This window comes from Esox lucius, chromosome 17 (genome assembly GCF_011004845.1).
Source record: "Esox lucius isolate fEsoLuc1 chromosome 17, fEsoLuc1.pri, whole genome shotgun sequence".
Classification (NCBI taxonomy): Eukaryota; Metazoa; Chordata; class Actinopteri; order Esociformes; family Esocidae; genus Esox; species Esox lucius.
In genome coordinates this window covers 9,130,643-9,149,174 of record NC_047585.1, presented here as the reverse complement: position 1 = coordinate 9,149,174, position 18,532 = coordinate 9,130,643, and the positions used below count along the sequence as shown (strand labels likewise).

Sequence of the window (18,532 nt, the reverse complement as noted above, 5' to 3'; positions counted from 1 at the left end):
GGGAGGGAGAGCAGACCCTGCCGAGTTAGAGGTGCTGTAGAATGGGATCCCCAGCAACAGGGAGGTTCCCAGGAGCATTACGGAAAGACCAGAGGAGACCGGATGCCCAAGGCCATCATTAATACACAGGAGAGGGTCCAGACAGACCCGTACAAAGACACAGTGGAGTTCTAAAGGGGCCAAGCCATTGACATCCATTAAAACGCCAGGGAAAAAGAACTGAATGCTGCTCTAATGATTGCCCGAGGGAGAGAGGGAGGGAGCGAGAGTTTTGGAAAGCCAAGAGAGAAAATAAATCTATCAATTTTCAATCAAAGCTATGGAGAGAGGAAAGAAAAGGATGAAAGCAGGAGGGAGGTATATTTAATGTAAGAACCTGAATCCAGGTTTAATCCCAAAGAATGGGAGACTATTGACTATCAGAGTCTTGTTGAGTTTAGAGAGCGAAGAGAGTGAGAGAGAAAAGTGAGAAAACAATCATTTCTGTAAAATATGTCAGACATGATGTCCATAGTCACTTATCGTGCAATATCAGAGCTTGCGCAAGTTGTGGGCCACATTTAGACAGGCAACTTAATTCTGACACATTTGTTACCACTTCCTGACGGTGGTAACAAATCACAACAGACCATTCACAATTAGGGAAAAATTGGGCTACCTGTCTGAACTCAGCCAATGTCCCTAGGGTCCTTATGGGCCATGGACCCAAGTAGTACAGAATGTAGGAAATAGGGATCTATTTGGGACTTCATAGTCACAGTATCTAGATGGCTACAAGTCAGAGGAGTACAAAAAAGCCAATGTAAGTGACAGATTGGAATGCATCGGTGTGTCTTGTTGACAGATTGGAATGCATCAGTCAAAATGAAATCAATCAAAATGTATTTATAAAGCCCTTTTTGAAACAGCAGTTGTCACAAAGTGCTTTTACAAAACACCCAGCCTGAAACTCCAAGAGCAAATAACAACAATGTTGAATTCCAGTGGCTAGGAAAAACTCCCTAAGAAGACCGAAATTTAGGAAGAAACCTGGAAAAGGACCCAGGCTCAGATGGATGACCAGTCCTATTCTGGCTATGCCAGGTGAAAATTTTAAGCGTACTAAGTTGTAAAAAATCCATGTGGGCTTAGTCCAGAGTCTATTAAACCTAGTCCAGGTCAGAAGCATGACCAGATAGGATGGGGGGGGGGCAGCTGAAATTGTCAGGTATCGTCTTGATCTGCAACACAACCAGGAGGACTGCAACGAGGCTTTCAAGCCTGGTACTCCGCAGGTGTGGGCCAAGACCTCATGTCCTCCTAAGTTTAAAACGTCAGGAGACAGGAACATTTTGAAAGTGCATCTACAAGGATTTATAGTGGAGAAGGAGAACTGACCCTACTCCCCCGGGACACAATAATATAGCAGTGTTAAACCTTGGGGCTGAGACGGGGGGTTCAGTGACACTGTGGTCCTATCCAAGGGATCAGTGTGTCTTGTTCTTTGCCATTCATTCTGTTGATCACCACAGACTGCCCTGACACCCTGGCATCATCATCTGAAAGAAAAGTAGTTACTAGAAGCCCAGCTTCAATGCCTGCCTCTGCACCAATCTTAAGTCCAGCCTCTGTGCAGGCTTTAATTCATACTCAGTGTCAGCCTCAACCTCATTGTGACTGGGCAGTTCCAGAGAAGAGCAGAGTGCTGGCAGTTATGGCTGGGTGAGGATTTCACTCCCAGTACCTCCCAATCAACAGCAACAAGCAAGAGTCAGGTGCTGACTAGCCAAAAGGTGATAGCCAGTGGTAAAAAGGTGTGCATTGAAGATAAAATGAAAAGACATTACAGGACAGCTTTTTCTTCTTCCAAAAAGAGGTTGGTCTTCCAATTCTGATGTTAAATAAAACAAGAAACCAGGCAAGCCTAGTTCAGCCGGCCGGCAACAGAAAATGTCTCCATCTCAAGATTCTAACCCAGGTCCCCCCCCTGAAAGGCAGTGTTACACCACTGGCATTTTAGTAGTTAACGGGCCATTCGTGAATGACATTGTTACAGTTGAACTGACTAACGTTTCTTACTAAGTTTACCTCCACCACAAACAGCGGCTATGTATTGCGTTTGCCACTGGCCATTTTAACAACGTATTAGCCAGTAATAAGCTTTACCGGTATCTAATAACTTAATGGAATAGTCATAATAATTGAGCAATTGCTAGCGAGTCTGCCAAAACTATTTCATTTCATGGCATAAGAACGTGTTTTTTTTCTTTCATGAAAAAACAACTTCATTTTTTCTTTCATTCGTGAATGACATTTATGCAAATACTATCAATAAAGGCGACTATAACTAACTTTTTCATCAAGTAAAAAGACGAGAGAATCCTGGAATCTACCAGAAATAATTTATAAATGCAGTTGCTCTCAAATAGATTTGAACTCAGGACTTCCCCATGAGAGTCACTGTATTTAACCACTACACCACGGCATTACACATTTCAGCAGTCGCTAGACTCCATTGAGGATTGTGTTAAACTGACTAACATTTCTTATTAAGTTTACCTACACCACAAATAGCGTCTATGACAGACAGACAGACATTCGCTCTTCTTAGCCGGCCCCGCTTACGCGGTCCGGCAAAAACTAGAATAAAATAAAAATGGATTCAGGAAATGGAATCAATAAATATAGAACATGGCAGTTATTGACAGTTTGCACCAGAGATGGTGATTAACAGCTGTTACTTTTAGCTGTACAGGTGGCCCTACTCCAGAGAACAGCTACTGGTCACAGTATGGGCAGAGGGGAAAAGGGCCTGGGCGAAGACGGGAGACCATCACACAGCCATGGGAGATTAGGCTTCATGCCGAGGAAAGGTATTCATACACGGTGATTGTTGGAATTGACAAGCGGATGGCATGAGCCATTGTGTCAAAGCGAGAGAGCTGCAGGGGGTCTGGTTTCATTCAGATACAATGATTACCGGCAGGCCCCGGGCAACCGACCGCCAACTGTTAAGGCACCCAACTGTTTGCTTCTTTGTGATCACCTGTCAAAGGTTTTAGTCACAGGTCTTTCCGCGGTTATTTTTCAGAGCAAATTAACCATTGATGTGAAATTAGACGTTCTAATACCATATAATTAGTAAAGCTATTTTGGGTTGATGACATTTACAGTTACATTCTGTTCTGTCATTGGAGCGTGAAACGGATTCATTCAGTCTATCACCCTGGCAATCTATATAAACACTGGGCCAATCTTGAGTGGATTACAGGGTATTAGGGTGTTTTTGAAATGATGACAATGTGGCCTGGGATGTCATTTTGTGTCCAATTACGGTCTACAACTAGGGCAACACCATTTTTTAAGCCAGTGTTGCGCTAGGGTGTAGCAGATGGGGTTATGGATTTTATTTTGAAACCCTTTGGATTTCTGTTTTAACAACATTCCAAAACGCAGAGCCACATATTTAAAAAAAAATCCCTTTCAGGAAAACCCAGACCAAAAGACCTGAAACTTGCAGAGGCTTCCATGCATGTACGGTTCACCATCAACAGCAAGAGCTGCTAGTCAATATAGATGGATAAGCCTATGTCAGAGTATAATGTTACTGTCTTACAAGTACGCTATACTGTAATGTGTATACGATCCAACTAGCCTCTTTTGCTAAAAATGTGCTACGAACAACAGGATCCACTGCAAACACTTCATTCCTCAGTAACCAGAACCAGAAGTACTGTATCGGACCTAATGAAAACATATGTAGACCAGTATGTATGTGAGGAAGTTGGCATAGTTTCTGTAGTATAACCCCGTTTCCAATTTTTTTTTAAAGAAAAACAGAATACAATGATGCAAATCCTATAAACCCTATATTCAATCGAAAATAGTACTAAGACAACATCAAATGTTGAAACTGAGAAATGTTATTGTTTCTTGAAAAATATATGTCCACATTGAATTTGATGCCAACAAAAAAAACTGGGACAGGGTCAACAAAAGACAGGAAATGTTGTGTACTGCTAAAAAATCCTGGTGGAACATCTCACATCTAATTAGGTTAATTGGCAACAAGTCAGTAACATGATTTGGTTTAAAAAGAGCATCCCAGAGAGTTTGAGGCTTTCAGAAGTAAAGATGAGGAGGACTGCACAGGCAAATAGTGAAACAATTTAAGAATATAATTTCTCAACATCAAATTGGTAAGAGTTTGGGGATTCCATCATCTACAGTACATTATATCATTAAAAGATTCTTTAGAGAATCTAGAGACATTTCTGTACTCAAGGGACACGGCCAAAGACCAATATAGGAAACCACTGCATTAAAACCAGACTATTCTGTTGTGGACATCACTGCATGAGATCAGGAACACTTCCGAAAACCATTGTCTGTGAACACAGTACGTCGCTGCATCCATAAATGCAAGTTAAAACTCTACCATGCAAAGAAGAAACTCTATTTCTAAACCGCCCAAGCTCATTTAAGATGGACTGAGGCGAAGTGGAAACCTGTCCTGTGGTCTGACAAATCAAAATTATTTTTGGGAATCGTGGATGCCATGTCCTCTGGACTAAAGAGGAGAGGGATCATCCGGCTTCTTGTTAGCGCACAGTACAAAAGTCAGCATCCATAATGGTATGGGGGTGCATTAGGGCACATGGCATGGTTGACTTGCACATCTGTGAAGGGGCAATTAATGTTGAACAATATATACAGGTTTTGGAGTAACATATGCTGACATCTTTTTCCTGCCATCCAGACGAAGTCTAACCACATTCTGCACAAAGTACAACAGCATAGCACTGTAGTAAAAGAGTCCAGGTGCTAAACTGGCCTGCCTGCAGTCCAGACCTGTTACCCACTGAAAACATTTGCTGCATTATGAAATGAAAAATACAACCAAGGAGACCCCGAATTGTTGAGCAGCTGAAATCCTATATCAAGCAAGAATGGGAATACATTTCACTTTTAAAAATATAGGGATCAAATTCAAAACGGGCACCTTTTTTTTAAAAAAAACTATACAATTTCTCAGTTACAACATTTGATACTGTTTGTTGTCTTTGTACTATTTTCAAATTAAATATTGGGATAAAGTATTCTTTTTTAGTAATTTATTATTTTACACATCATCCCATCTTTTTTGGAAACAGGAATGTAGAAAAAGCCAGTTTAATTACAATTAGGGATGTAAAATATGTCAATAGTTACAATGACAGTAACAGAATTAGGAAAATGCATGAAAGCACTTTATATAGAATATGAATAATAATATGCATAATAATAATATGCAGTGAAACAAAGTAGGTACAGAACAAAGCAGTTCAAAATTTGAAAAATGTACTTGACTAGATTAAGTTAATTTATGAAGCTCAACTGAAGTATCTGGATGACTAACATTGAAAAAAGCCAAAAAAAGTGTCTAATTGGCCACTGTATGCTAACACAAAGTGGACCCTTTTCCACTATCAGGGGGGCCAACGACAATAAGGCGGTTATTATTCCCTCTGGAAAACATACTGTAGTTCCAACTCCTCCAACTTGTCCCCAGAGGAACAGAGGGGGACCAATTAGTCCAGTATGAGGAGGGAGATGACACTTGGCTGCCAGCTCTTCTAAACCACTCCACAACAACACATGCACACCCCAAGCCTGCGCGCACATGTGCACAGACATGCAAGACAAACTGACAGATACAGACAGATAGGAGCTGAGTATTCATCGGAGAAACGTCATTTAAATCCACTTCCATTTTAATTAAACGCATCCTCATTCTGTCTTTGTCCTTCCTAACGTGTCGAGAACCTCCAACCGTCTCATCTTCCCTCGTCTCTCTTCCTTGCCATCAGACACAAAGAAGAGAGAAAAAGTCAGACAAAAGTTCAGTCCTAACCCAGAAAACAAATTGACTATTAACCTTTAGACCTTGACTGATTGCGTTACAGGGTTTCTTGAATCAGCACCTGCTATTTGTTGGAGGGATGATCTGCATTGGTAGGGAGGTGGGGGGAGATGGCATCAGAGGGTTTCCCAGAGGGTTTCCCAGAGGTCAGAAAGGGTGCCAGAGTGTTCTTTGTACTACAAAAAACATGCTTTAAGAACCCCATAGCACACAGAACTGACACAAGAGCAGAGCATTAAAGCATCATGTTTATGTTGTTAAGACCAATAAGGAGATTAACTCACCCACTTCTGTGTTTCAAAAGTGGGTGAGTTAGGCTAACTTGCTAGGAAAGTTATGCTAATCAGCTCAAAATCTTCCTTATCATGGCCAGATTATGCGCTCAGGAGCCTCGACTCCGCGAGGGCTCCCACATGAATAATTCAGATATGAATACATAAGAAATGTCAAAATGTTTAGATTTGTGTGAAATGACAAATGTTTACCTCGCATGTGTCACAATGGGGAGTGACAATGTCCATCCAGGCATTTGCCATTTTGTACAAACAGACCTAATGCACTCTGACACCACATAAAAACCAAGAGTCATGTCTGGTTCTATTATTCATTTGCCACCGTGAAAAAATGAACATTATGATTTAGTCTATTGAGCACTAGAAGTGAATGCTGCAGATCCAGTTGGTGTTGTACTATGGCTGACTGTCTACAGTGGTGTAGCATTTGGTTCCAGCACAGCAACTTATTTCTACGTCACCCTTCCCACATAATAGAGAGACAGAGCTACACTGCGAAACCAGGCAACAATCTATCTCTGGAGCAATTAACAAGAAACCGAATCAACTTTAGCAAAGTATTTCAAAGTAATGATTCACAGCATGCACCACACATAATAATAACTAGTAGAGAAAAAACAGAGGTCGAAAGAGAGCAAGAGAGATAGCGACAGACAGAGGAGTCTCACCAGGGAGATCCCCATCCTCATTTATACGCTGCGGATTCCACAAAGCCCCAGTCAGCCGAAACCTCCTCTGACTTTATTAGTGGGACGGGTAAGACAATCCCGTCAATCAAATGATAAAGAATAATACAGAAACCGAGACAGCCACAGGCAACTACAAAAGGAAACTGAGAGGAACCAAAATGGCTGCTGCTGTGTCACTTTGGCCTCACTGGTTTTTTCTTTATCTCCCTTTCACTTCAGTTAAATTGGAAATGGTTGGGAAAGTGAAATAAACAGTGAGGAAACTTCACATACACAGAAATGTCAAAAGGTTGAAGACATGTCAGTAACCTTACAATAACCTGGTTGCATAAGTGTGCACACCCTCTTATAACTGGGGATGTGGCTGTGTTCAGAATCAACCAGTCACATTCAAACTCATGTTAAATAGAAGTCATTACACACTTGCCATCATTTAAAGTGTCTCTGATTAATCACAAATAAAATTCAGCTGTTCTAGTAGGATTTTCCTGATATTTTCTTAGTTGCATCTCAGAACAAAAGCCATTGCCCGCAGAGTGCTTCCAAAGCATCAGAGGGATCTCATTGGTGAAAGACATCAGTCAGGAGAAGGGTACAAAATAATTTCCAAAGCATTGGATATACCATGGAACACAGTGATGACAGTCATCATCAAGTGGAGAAAATATGGCACAACAGAGATATTACCAAGAACTGGACATCCCTCCCAAACTGATGAAAAGACGAGAAGTAAACTGGTCGGGGAGGCTTCCAAGAGGCCAACAGCAACATTAAAGGAACTGTAGGAATTTCTGGCAATTACTGGCTGTGTGCTACGTGACAACAATCTCCCGTATGAATCTCCCAGATGTGCATCTTCATATGAATGGGCTATGGGGTAGGGTGGCAAGATGGAAGCCTTTTCTTACAAAGAAAAACATCCAAGCCCAGCTGAAATTGGTAGAAAAAAGTCCATGTGAGAAAATGTGTTATGGCCTGATGAAACCAAGGTTGACCTTTCTGGCCATAATTCCAAAAGGTATGTTTGGCACAAAAACAACACTGCACATCACCCAAAGAACACCATACCCACAGTGAAGCAAGGTGGTGGCAGCATCATGCTTTGGGGCTGTTTTCTTCAGCTGGAACCAAGGCCTTAGTCAGGGTGGAGGGAATTATGAACAGTTCCAAATACCATGCAATTTTGGCACAAAACCTTCAGGCGTCTGTTAGAGAGCTGAAGATGAAGAGGAAGTTCACCTTTCAGCACAACAGCGACCCAAAGCACACATCCAAATCCACACCAGGGGTGTGTAGACTTTTTGTATCCACTGTGTATATTATATTGTGCAAATTCTGCAAGATTATTTTGCTGCTTTAGCAAATATGCTCAAAGATAGGGCATCAGCACTGTCCCAGCTACACAGTGACATCTTCGTCACCACCTCTCTGTAGCCATAGTGTATATCTCAATACGCCATCAAAGTATGTTTCTTATCATGGATTCTCTCTGAGAAGGCAGATTCTACAGACGATAGGTCAATATATCATGACACATACACAGAATCCCCACTTTAATTGAAGGCCCTGGCCTGAGCTGACTTTTGGTCTATCATTGGTGTGGTTGACTAAGTATTTGTACGGGTTTGACAGCTCCGTTGACATACAGTCATATCAAGCACCCTTAATTCTATGGTCTTTTTGTCTCATTCACAAAAACCTAGCATTTTAACAGGGGTGTGTACACTTTTTACATCCACTGTATAGTGTTATAATGTGCAAATATTATAAGTGTAAATGGCAAAATAATATTGATATTTGTTATTTTCAGAATGTTCTTTGAGCTTCACTGGGTTTCCCTTTTCTCATGGCAACTTAGCAAAGGGCAACATAGTCAGGTTTTTAAAGTATTTCTTATGATAATTATAAAATTCAAATATATTTATGGGCATAGCATACATTATCACTGTACATATTGCCAAACTTAGTGGAAATTAAAAATATAAGATAATAATAATAAAGTTTATCAACATGACAATACATAGAAAAGTAATAATGGACAACAAAACTAACCTATAACAAAAAATACAATGGCATTCCTTATGGTAATATCTCTCTCTCTGTAAAAGGCCAATCAGGAACTTAACTATTATCATAAGTATCAATGTACATACATTGCAATTAAATATTATCTAATTTTAATGAAATAATAATAATAATGTCTAAATAAATCAAAATATTAAAGGTAAAATGTTCATCCCTCAGCCACCTGATCTCATGCACTGTTCACGCGCAGTTCACTCTGCTACCAGCAACTGTAGCTTACAGGTATGGATCCACAACATTATTCAGGACAGAGAGACTGAAAGAAAAATGACCTTCTATCCGCAGGTCATCACATTGTTTTAACTTGGTTTTTGAATTACTCTCAGCTTAAGATAATTAGCTTCATCCTCTAATTAGTATCCTCTATTATTCCCCCTGCTTATAAAAAATGATGCTTTATTGCTTTCGGGACCACAATAGTTATTTTTTTAAAAACTAGGTCATTACTGAATCTTGCACCAGACATTTTTTTACTAAAACAATTTATTCACAAGTAAATTGTTGCAAAAAACGCGAACACCTTTTTTATGAGAACCGTAATAATTAAAGTCACACATTTTAAGCTTCACAATTATCACACTACTCAATAGGCTGAGTGTCTTGACTTGGATTCATTTTCTCTCTCACCAAAAATGTGTGGATTTGCTTGTGTTTAATGATTTGTTTGCTGGGCAAGTTAATTTGTTCAGAGTTGACATGGAGAAAAATCTATATTTTTGAGATTCTGGAAAAACCTACTCATTCAAGGGTATTTCTATATTACACTGGTGAAGAAACCAAATAAAGACCTACAGGAAACACTAGGGAAGGAGGATCTTAAATAGGGACAGTAATGAGGACCCCAGATGAGGGCAATAATCACATACAGGTGTCTGTGCTCCAAATCAGGGAGAGGCCATTGGATTCTACAGACGTAACAGTAACAAGGTACGGTTGGTATACAGAAGATCTACTGTACTTAAGTAGTCCACATTATGGCTAAGAACAGCTAAAAAAAGGAAAGGAGAAACTGCAGTCCATAATTACTTTAAGACATGAAGGTCAGTCAATATAGAAAATGTTAAGAACTTTTTTGAAACTGTCTCTCATCAGGACTGCCACAGGAGAGGTAGACCCAGAGTTACCTCTGCTGCAAAGGATAGGTTCCTTAGATATACCAGCCTCAGAAAAGGGCAACCACCTGCACCTCTGATTGCAGTCCAAATAAATGCTCCACAGAGAGAAGACACATCTCAGCAACTATTCAGAGGCAACTCCGTGAATCAGGCCTTGCTGCAAAGAAACCATTACACATGATGCACAAGAAATAGACATTGGTGGAAATCTGTCCTTTGCTTTGAGGAGTCCAAATTTGAGATTTTTGGTTCCAACCGCTGTAAGATGCAGTCGATGAACGGATAGTCTCTGCATGTGTGGTCCCCACTGTGAAGCATGGACAAGGAGGTGTGATGGTGTGGGTGTGCTTTGCTGATGACACGGTCTGTGATTTAGAATTCAAGGCCCACACAACCAGCACGGCTACCACAGCATTCTTCAGCAAAACGCCATCCTATCTGGTTTGTGCTTAGTGGGACCATCAGGAAAATGACTAAAAACAGACCCTTTCCTGTTTAAGTGCTATTGAACACTTTTTTGGTTACTACATGATTCCATATGTGGTATGTAATAGTTTTGATATGGTCACTATTATTTTATAATGCCCAACGTAGTAAAAATAAATAAATATACTTGAAGGTATGTCCAAATCTTGACTGGTACTGTGTGTGTATATATATATATATATATATATATATATATATATATATATATATATATATATATATATATATATACACACACACACACACACACACACACTTTTTTTTTAAGAAAAGCTAATATTTTTGTCCAATTAAATAACAAATTGATCTGAAATACTGTGTAGACATTATTAATGTTGGAAATTACTATTGTAGATGGAAACGGCAGATTTGTAATGGAATATCTACATATGCATGCAGAGGCAACCATCCCTCCTGTGTTCCAATGGCACTTAGTGTTTGCTAATCCAAGTTTATCATTTGAACAGGCAAACTGATCATGAGAAAACCATTTGCAGTTATGTTAGCACAGCTGTAAACTGTTGTGCTGACTAAAAAGCAATAAAACTGGCCTTCTTTAGACAAAGTTGAGTATCTGGAGTATCAGCAATTGTGGGTCTGTCAAGCATGGTGGAGGCAATGTGATGGTCTGGGGGTGCTTTGGTGGTGGTAAAGTGGGAGATTTGTAAAGGGTAAAAGGGATCTTGAGGAAGGAAGGCTATCACTCCATTTTGCCACGCCATGCCATACCCTGTCGATGGTGCTTGATTGTAATTTCCTCCTACAACAGGACAATGACCCAAAGCACAGCTCTAATTTATGCAAGAACTATTTAGGGAATGGAGGAGCCAGAAAAGTCACAGGATCTCAACCTTATTGAGCTCTTGTGGGAGCAGCTTGACCGTATGGCCCGTAAGAAGTACCCATTAAGCCAATCTATTATAAAAATGATCAAATGTCAAAATGTAAAATTAAACATTGTATTTCTTCCACAGTTTCACCGGTAAATATGTTTAGTTCCAAAGAGCAGCCATTAGGCCACTGTCACATAAACCGTGATTCATTGTTTCACCTTAGCTACACCCCAAGCATGTCGCACACACAAATCCACACATACTCAACCAAACCAGAGTAATCGATAACAGTAGTGTAAGACACATGATGAATTCTGCCTTCTGAGAGAGGAAATTGTTTTAAAGTACTTTTGGCGCGAGGAGACGACAAAGACATATGGTTTTCATATTGGCCAAAGGAAGACAAATACACTGTCTGAATAGATACACTTCCTCTGGGGATCATACTCACACACATTCCTACTGACAAATGAACAGAGTCCAGAGAACAATCCCACAACGCAGTAATGGATAAGACAGATGTCAGTTACTGATCTAGAGTGTACTGCTGCGACATCACCTAACACACACAGACTCACACCAACGAACGCACTAATTCACACGCACAAATTAAATAGAATGTGTAAATAATGTATGGATGTAAATGTGAATTATACATAATGTGTACATGAAAAAAATATTCTGCAATTATTCTTCCAGCCACAGAGTGAGCAGGCAAGCTTGAGCAGCTGAGATAGCAAGACGCCAACTCTTTCATCTCTCCTTTTTTCATCTTCCTTCCATTTCTCCTTCTATTAAAACTAGCACTTTCCCAAAAGGGAACCAAATTAATTTTCTCCAACCTGCCTCAGCATATGATAACTTAATTAAATCTTCTATACTGTATTTCTTCTTGTAATTAGAGTCAACTGTTCACAAATCCTCAGCACAGTTTAATACGAACACCCTCACTTACTTTAACTGAAAAAGGTTGCCTTTTACATAATACCCTTTCATTAACCAGCAAAGCTGCTCCATTAGGTACCATTACATGGTTGCTGTTGTTGTTGTATTTCCCAGCGAATCTGCCACATTGACCTAGCGCTTGGATTTGAAGACGTTGTTTAGACTTCTCTGTTGGTTGTATTAGTACATCGGTCTTTAGGGTTTGAATCCTGTGGGAAATATCAACCAGCCATCTGTATGTCTAATCAAACCCCACTCCCAACCCAAAGACCTTCTGTTGTTGCAACCACTGCTGCCTCTTGAGCAGGTTGAGCCTCTGGAAGGTTGTTATGAACAGCAAAACACCAGCTGTAGACTTAAAATTAAAAGGGATAGCTCATCGCTAATAAGACGCTGCTGTTCTTTCCAAATATACTGGAATATAGGGGGGGAAATTATTTCATTTGATATTAAGAACTTAAGAAGCTAGGAAACATTATTTTGGAGCATGTAACATGACAATCAAGTCTCTGAAGCCAGGCCGAATATATCCAAAGTTCTCAAGTCTAGCAGCTGCCTTTAAAGTACTGCAGTCTAGTTTGAATGTAGAACCAACTACACAGAACCAAATTCCATCAGTACACATGCTGGGTCTAAATTTGAACAAACATGTTGCAGGATTTTGTTTTATAGGTTTTAAAACTTTCTCAATTCCACTTTCAGAATGTTTTGCATAACAAAAGTGAATCAGTCCCTAACAAAAACATTCACACTTTTCAATCCACATATAGTGGATATAAAACTCTACACACCCCTGTTAAAATGCCAGGTTCTTGTGATGTAAAAGAATGAGACAAAGATAAATCATGACAGAACTTTTTACACTTTTAATGTGACCAATACTGTGAACAATTCAATTGAAAAACAAACTGAAATCTTTGAGTGGGAAAATTTGTAAATAAAAACCTTACAATAACCTGGTTGCATTAGTGTGCACACCCTCTTATAACTGGGGATATGGCTGTGTTCAGAATTAACCAATCACATTCAAACTCATGTTAAATAAAAGTCATAACACACCTGCCATCATTTAAAATGACTCTGATTAATCACAAATAAAGTTCAGCTGTTCTAGTAGGATTTTCCTTACATTTTCTTAGTTGCATCTCAGAGCAAAAGCCATGGTCCACAGAGAGCTTCCAAAGCATCAGATGGATCTCATTGTTGAAAGATGTTAGTCAGGAGAAGGGTACAAAATAATTTCCATAGCATTAGATATACCATGGAACACAGTGAAGACAGTCATCATCAAGTGGAGAATCAGCAAGTTATGGTCTGATGAAACAAAGGTTGACCTTATTGGCCATAATTCCAAAAGGTATGTTTGGCGCAAAAACAACTCTGCACATCACCCAAAGAACACCACACCCATAGTGAAGTATGGTGGTGGCAGCATCATGCTTTGGGGCTGTCTCTCTTCAGCTGGAACCTGGGCCTTAGTCAGGGTGGATGGAATTATGAACAGTTCCAAATACCAGGCAATTTTGGCAGAAAACCTTCAGGTTAGAAAGATGAAGAGGAAGTTCACCTTTCAGAACGACAACAACCCAAAGCACACATTCAAATCCACAAAAGCATGGTTTCAACAAAAGAAGATAAAAGTTTTGAAATGGCCCAGCCAGAGCCCCGACCTGAATCCAAATGAACATCTGTGGGGTGATCTGAAGAGGGCTGTGCACAGGAGATGTCCTCGCAATCTGACAGATTTGGAGCGCTTTTGCAAAGAAGAGGGGGCAAATATTGCCAAGTCAAGATGTGCCACGCTAATAGACTCCTACCCAAAAAGACTGAGTGCTGTAATAAAATCTAAAGGCGCTTCAACAAAGCATTAGTTTAAAGGTGTGCACACATATGCAACCAGGTTATTGGGAGTTTTCCTCAAAGATTTCAGTTTGTTTTTCAATTGAATTGTTCATGTTATAGGTCACATTAAAGGTAGAAACATTTCTGATATGATTTATCTCATTCTTTTACATCACAAAAACCTAGCATTTTAACAGGGGTGTGTAGACTTTTTATATCCACTGTGTATATTCAATTGTGTATATTCTGCAAGATTATTTTGCCGCTTTAGCAAATATGCTCAAAGATAGGGCATCAGTACTGTCCCAGCTACACAGTGACATCTTGGTCACCACCTCTCTGTAGCCATACTGCATATCTCAATATGCCATCAAAGTCGTTTCATCCATGCCTAGAGAGAAAGAGCGAGGAAGGGGGATAAGGAGCAGCCTTTTTTTCATGTATTTTATTAAATATGTTTCTTATCATGGATTCTCTCTGAGAAGGCAGATTCTACAGACGATAGGTCAATATATCATGACACATACACAGAATCCGCACTTTAATTGAAGGCCCTGGCCTGAGCTGACTTTTGGTCTATCATTGGTGTGGTTGACTAAGTATTTGTACAGGTTTGACAGCTCCGTTGTCTTATAGTCTTATCAAGCACCCTTAATTCTATAGTCTCTGGTCAAAAGTAGGGCACTCTCTAGGGTGCATTGTGGGCCATTGCTTAGAACATGCTTAGACATTACCAGGAAGTGCCATAGTAAAAACCACTGGCCATCGATCACACAGCTGCTTAAGGGATGCACATGGAGTAGAGAGAGGAAAAAGGCCCTGCAGCAGTAATTACATCTTCAGACATTACTCTTTTCCTCCAAAACACTCTGACCCCAGAGGGTAGAGAAGAAGGAAAGGTGGAAAGAACGAAAGAAAGTACAAAAATAAGAAAGAAAGAGAGAGAATCAATCAATCAAATTTATTTATAAAGCCCTTTTTACAACAGCAGTTGTCACAAAGTGCTTTACAGAGACACCCGGCCTTAAACCCCAAGGAGCAAACAACAGTAGTGTTGAATTTCAGTGGCTAGGAAAAACTCCCTAAGAAGGTCGAATTTTAGGAAGAAACCTAGAGAGGACCCAGGCTCAGAGGGGTGACCAGTCCTCTTCTGGCTGTGCCGGGTGAGATATTAAGAGTCCAATTGGAATAATAAATACATTTCTCCGGGCTAAATCCAGAGTCTATTTGATTTTAGACTAGGTCAGAAGTATGACCAGGTGGACAAGGACAGGGACAGCAACGGGCCCTCCAAACCAGGTAATCCGCAGGTGTGGACCAGGACCTCATCTCCTCCTAAAATTTAAAACTGGAGGAGACTGAGAAAAAAAAAAAAAAGGACGTGAGCCTCCCCCTGCTCCCCCTCTCCACATACACTCAGACCAGAAACACATGACCACAAACACATTTTGTAATTACTAAGCCAACCCATCTAATTTCTCTTCAAGAGGCTCTAGGCACACCGCAAGAGAAGAGACCCAGCAACTCAAGTCCCCTGGCTCTTTTACTAGTCCCTTTCTTTCTCATCTCCATCTTTCCATTTCACTCTCTCTTTTTCTCCCTTTCTAATTCTTTCTTCTTCTATTTTTCTCTGTCTTTGTACATCTCCACAATAGAGACCAGAGACCTCTCGACTATATGAACCAGAGAGTCAAAAGACTTCAAATGAAAAATGTTAAGAAAGTCTGCAGAATAAATTCAGACCAGAACTTTAACATCCTTCCTGTAAACAAACAGACACACACAGATGTTTATAATTGTCATGATTTACACACACATAGTACAACTGCTGTATAAGTGCACGTTGATGTGAAACACACAAAGACAGAGGGTTTTTCCCCTGGGTGATACCTGGCTGCCCTCCTCCCATCCCCTCACCTTGCAACAAATCATTTTAGTGGCTGCGCTCTTGAAGGATGAGTGATATTTAGAGTTAATTTCCTGCAATTTAGCCCACATTGCCATGGGGGATATAAGTAGCAATTTTAAAATACATTTCATACAATTCATTTTACTTACTGGGCAGAGTGAGCAAATTTTCTGTAGCTCTAAACATTTTGCCATGGGGGAGAGCAGAAATTTGGCAATTTTAAAGCAAATGTCATGCACTTACACTAATGTTGCCATAATGGTAGGGATACATTTTGTAATTTCAAATTCCCTTTTCTGCAATTCAATAAATTATTCCAGTCATTATATTCCATATATTTGGTCATTTAGCTGACACTCTAATTCAAAGTAGCGTACATAAATTATTTGGCAACCTGCATACATTCAGCAACTTAAAATGGGGTAGCCAGCTATTATTTCTAAACGTTTAATCCAATATAATACATTCGATACCGATGGAAATACCCTTGAATTAAAGCAAACAGTCTGCACTTTATGACAGTCAGAATAATCATTGCATAATTTCACTGTCCAAATACCTTTAAGTTTAAAGTGTTATTTTATGAAGTTAATATGAACTGAAAAATAATGAGTAACAGAATGTAGGTGGCACCCTGCAGATGTGCCCCTTATATTTGGGTTTAGGCCCCAAAATGGTGTCTGGGGGCTACACACTACACACACACATTACACACACTACACACTACACACACCTTGTCCCGACCCAGTCAGGCCCATTACATGTACAGTCCTGTGCTATGTTTAACAGCGAAACTAATTAAATTCATATATGGCCCATAGTCACTGGGGAGCATCAACCAGGCCTTTCACCTGTTCCTGTGGCTCCTGGACTTAAAGAAGGCAGGGAAGCAAAGCTGTAACTGGACACCTGAGGTTAACAGTGAGGGCCTCCTTCTAGGGAGAGAAGGAACAGAGAGAGGGGCCATTTTTTTTCAGTAGTTATAAATCAACTTGTATTGCCTGGCCTTGGCTTGTTGTTAAACAGCCCAAGAGGGAATTGGTGGGATTGAGAGGGGAGGGAGGAAAGTGAGGGGAGGAGGGGATGAGAGAGAATTATAGCAGAGATGGAGGGGGGAGGAGAAAGAACAGAGACAATGAGATGGCTTTATCAAGCCCCCTGCTCACTCCAGATTCCAGTTCTTCACAAGGGGCTCTGCCTGCTATTCTACCAATGCCCAAGGAACAAGACATGTGGAGAATTTAGACACCAGTGGGGGGTGTCCCTTTTTGCCTGGGGTTTGGTGTGTGATCCTGTCTGGGGGCTACTGTCACCCCTATGTCTCCAATTCTCACCCTCCCTGCTTTCATTTCTTTTTCAGAAGTTGTGTTAGGCACAGGGGAGCAAAGGAGAGAGGAGGCTGTTGGCTAAGGCATTATGCTGAGCTAATCCCACAAAGGGGGGGAGGGGGCAGAGTTCCAAAAAAATTAAAGAAAAATTGGGACTATAAACCAAAAGAGCCACCAGACTCTTATTCCAATAGCATGGAGCGCCAGCATCTGCTGTCTCCTGGCAGCCCCTCAATCCCGGTCAGTCGCTCCCCATCCCACTCCTTCTACCATGAGGTACATATTTAAGTCCTTTGAAGAGAAAATACATCTAAACATTTTGAAAAAAAGTATTCTACTGGCCCTCTGCTGGGTCCAGACGTGTGTGATCTGCCGTCGTTCTGAAGTTCTGAAGCAAACTACAGTACCTGCCATCTTAAGACATACGTATCCCCTCACCTGGAGACCATGCCTGACAGTGCCAAATGGAACCCTATTCCATTTATAGTGTGCTACTTCTGACAAAAGCCCATAGGGGACCTAGTTAAAAAAAAGTACACACAATGGGAAACAGACTATTTGGGAAGCATGCTGGAAAAGCTTGAAACCGATCGACGAGACGGAAGTAAATCGCATGCCCCTGAACTCCCTGAGCCCGACGAGCCTCCCCCTCTGTGGAGAAACAAAATGTCACTCTGTTCAACTCCTTCACAAGAGCTAAAAATATGACCCTTATCGCACAAAAATGTCAGCCGGCACAGAGCCTTATTATGTACGCGTACGGGTTTGTGTGCATCTGCATACCCCAGATAGGTAATGACAAGGCGCAGTGGAGCCGCGGAGGGTTCGAAATAGCTGGTAGCCATGCAACAGAGAGCGACATGCTGCGTTTTGACAGGCAGGAGGATGGAGGGGGCACGCAGCAGACTGGAGCTGAAATAAACAGAGGAATGGAGGGAAAGAAGAAGGAAAGAGGGTATGGGGAAGGATAGCTAAAAGGGAGAAAAGGAGGAGAGTGGAGAGAAAGGGAAATGAAGAGAGAGGGGAGGGGAAGAGGGAACGAGAGAATAAATTAGGGGGAGGTGAGAGGAGAGAAAAAGAGGAGAGAAAAAAGGAGAGAGAGGGGGACAGAGATGCATGGTAACAC

The 18,532-nt window shown here is 40.8% G+C and overlaps 1 protein-coding gene across 3 annotated transcripts in view; it reads right to left on the bottom strand.

Annotated features, from left to right (window-relative positions):
* Positions 1–18,532, bottom strand: part of cpne5b (copine Vb) — a 207,868-nt gene that overhangs the window by 98,136 nt on the left and 91,200 nt on the right. The gene's annotated exons all lie outside the window — the stretch shown is intronic.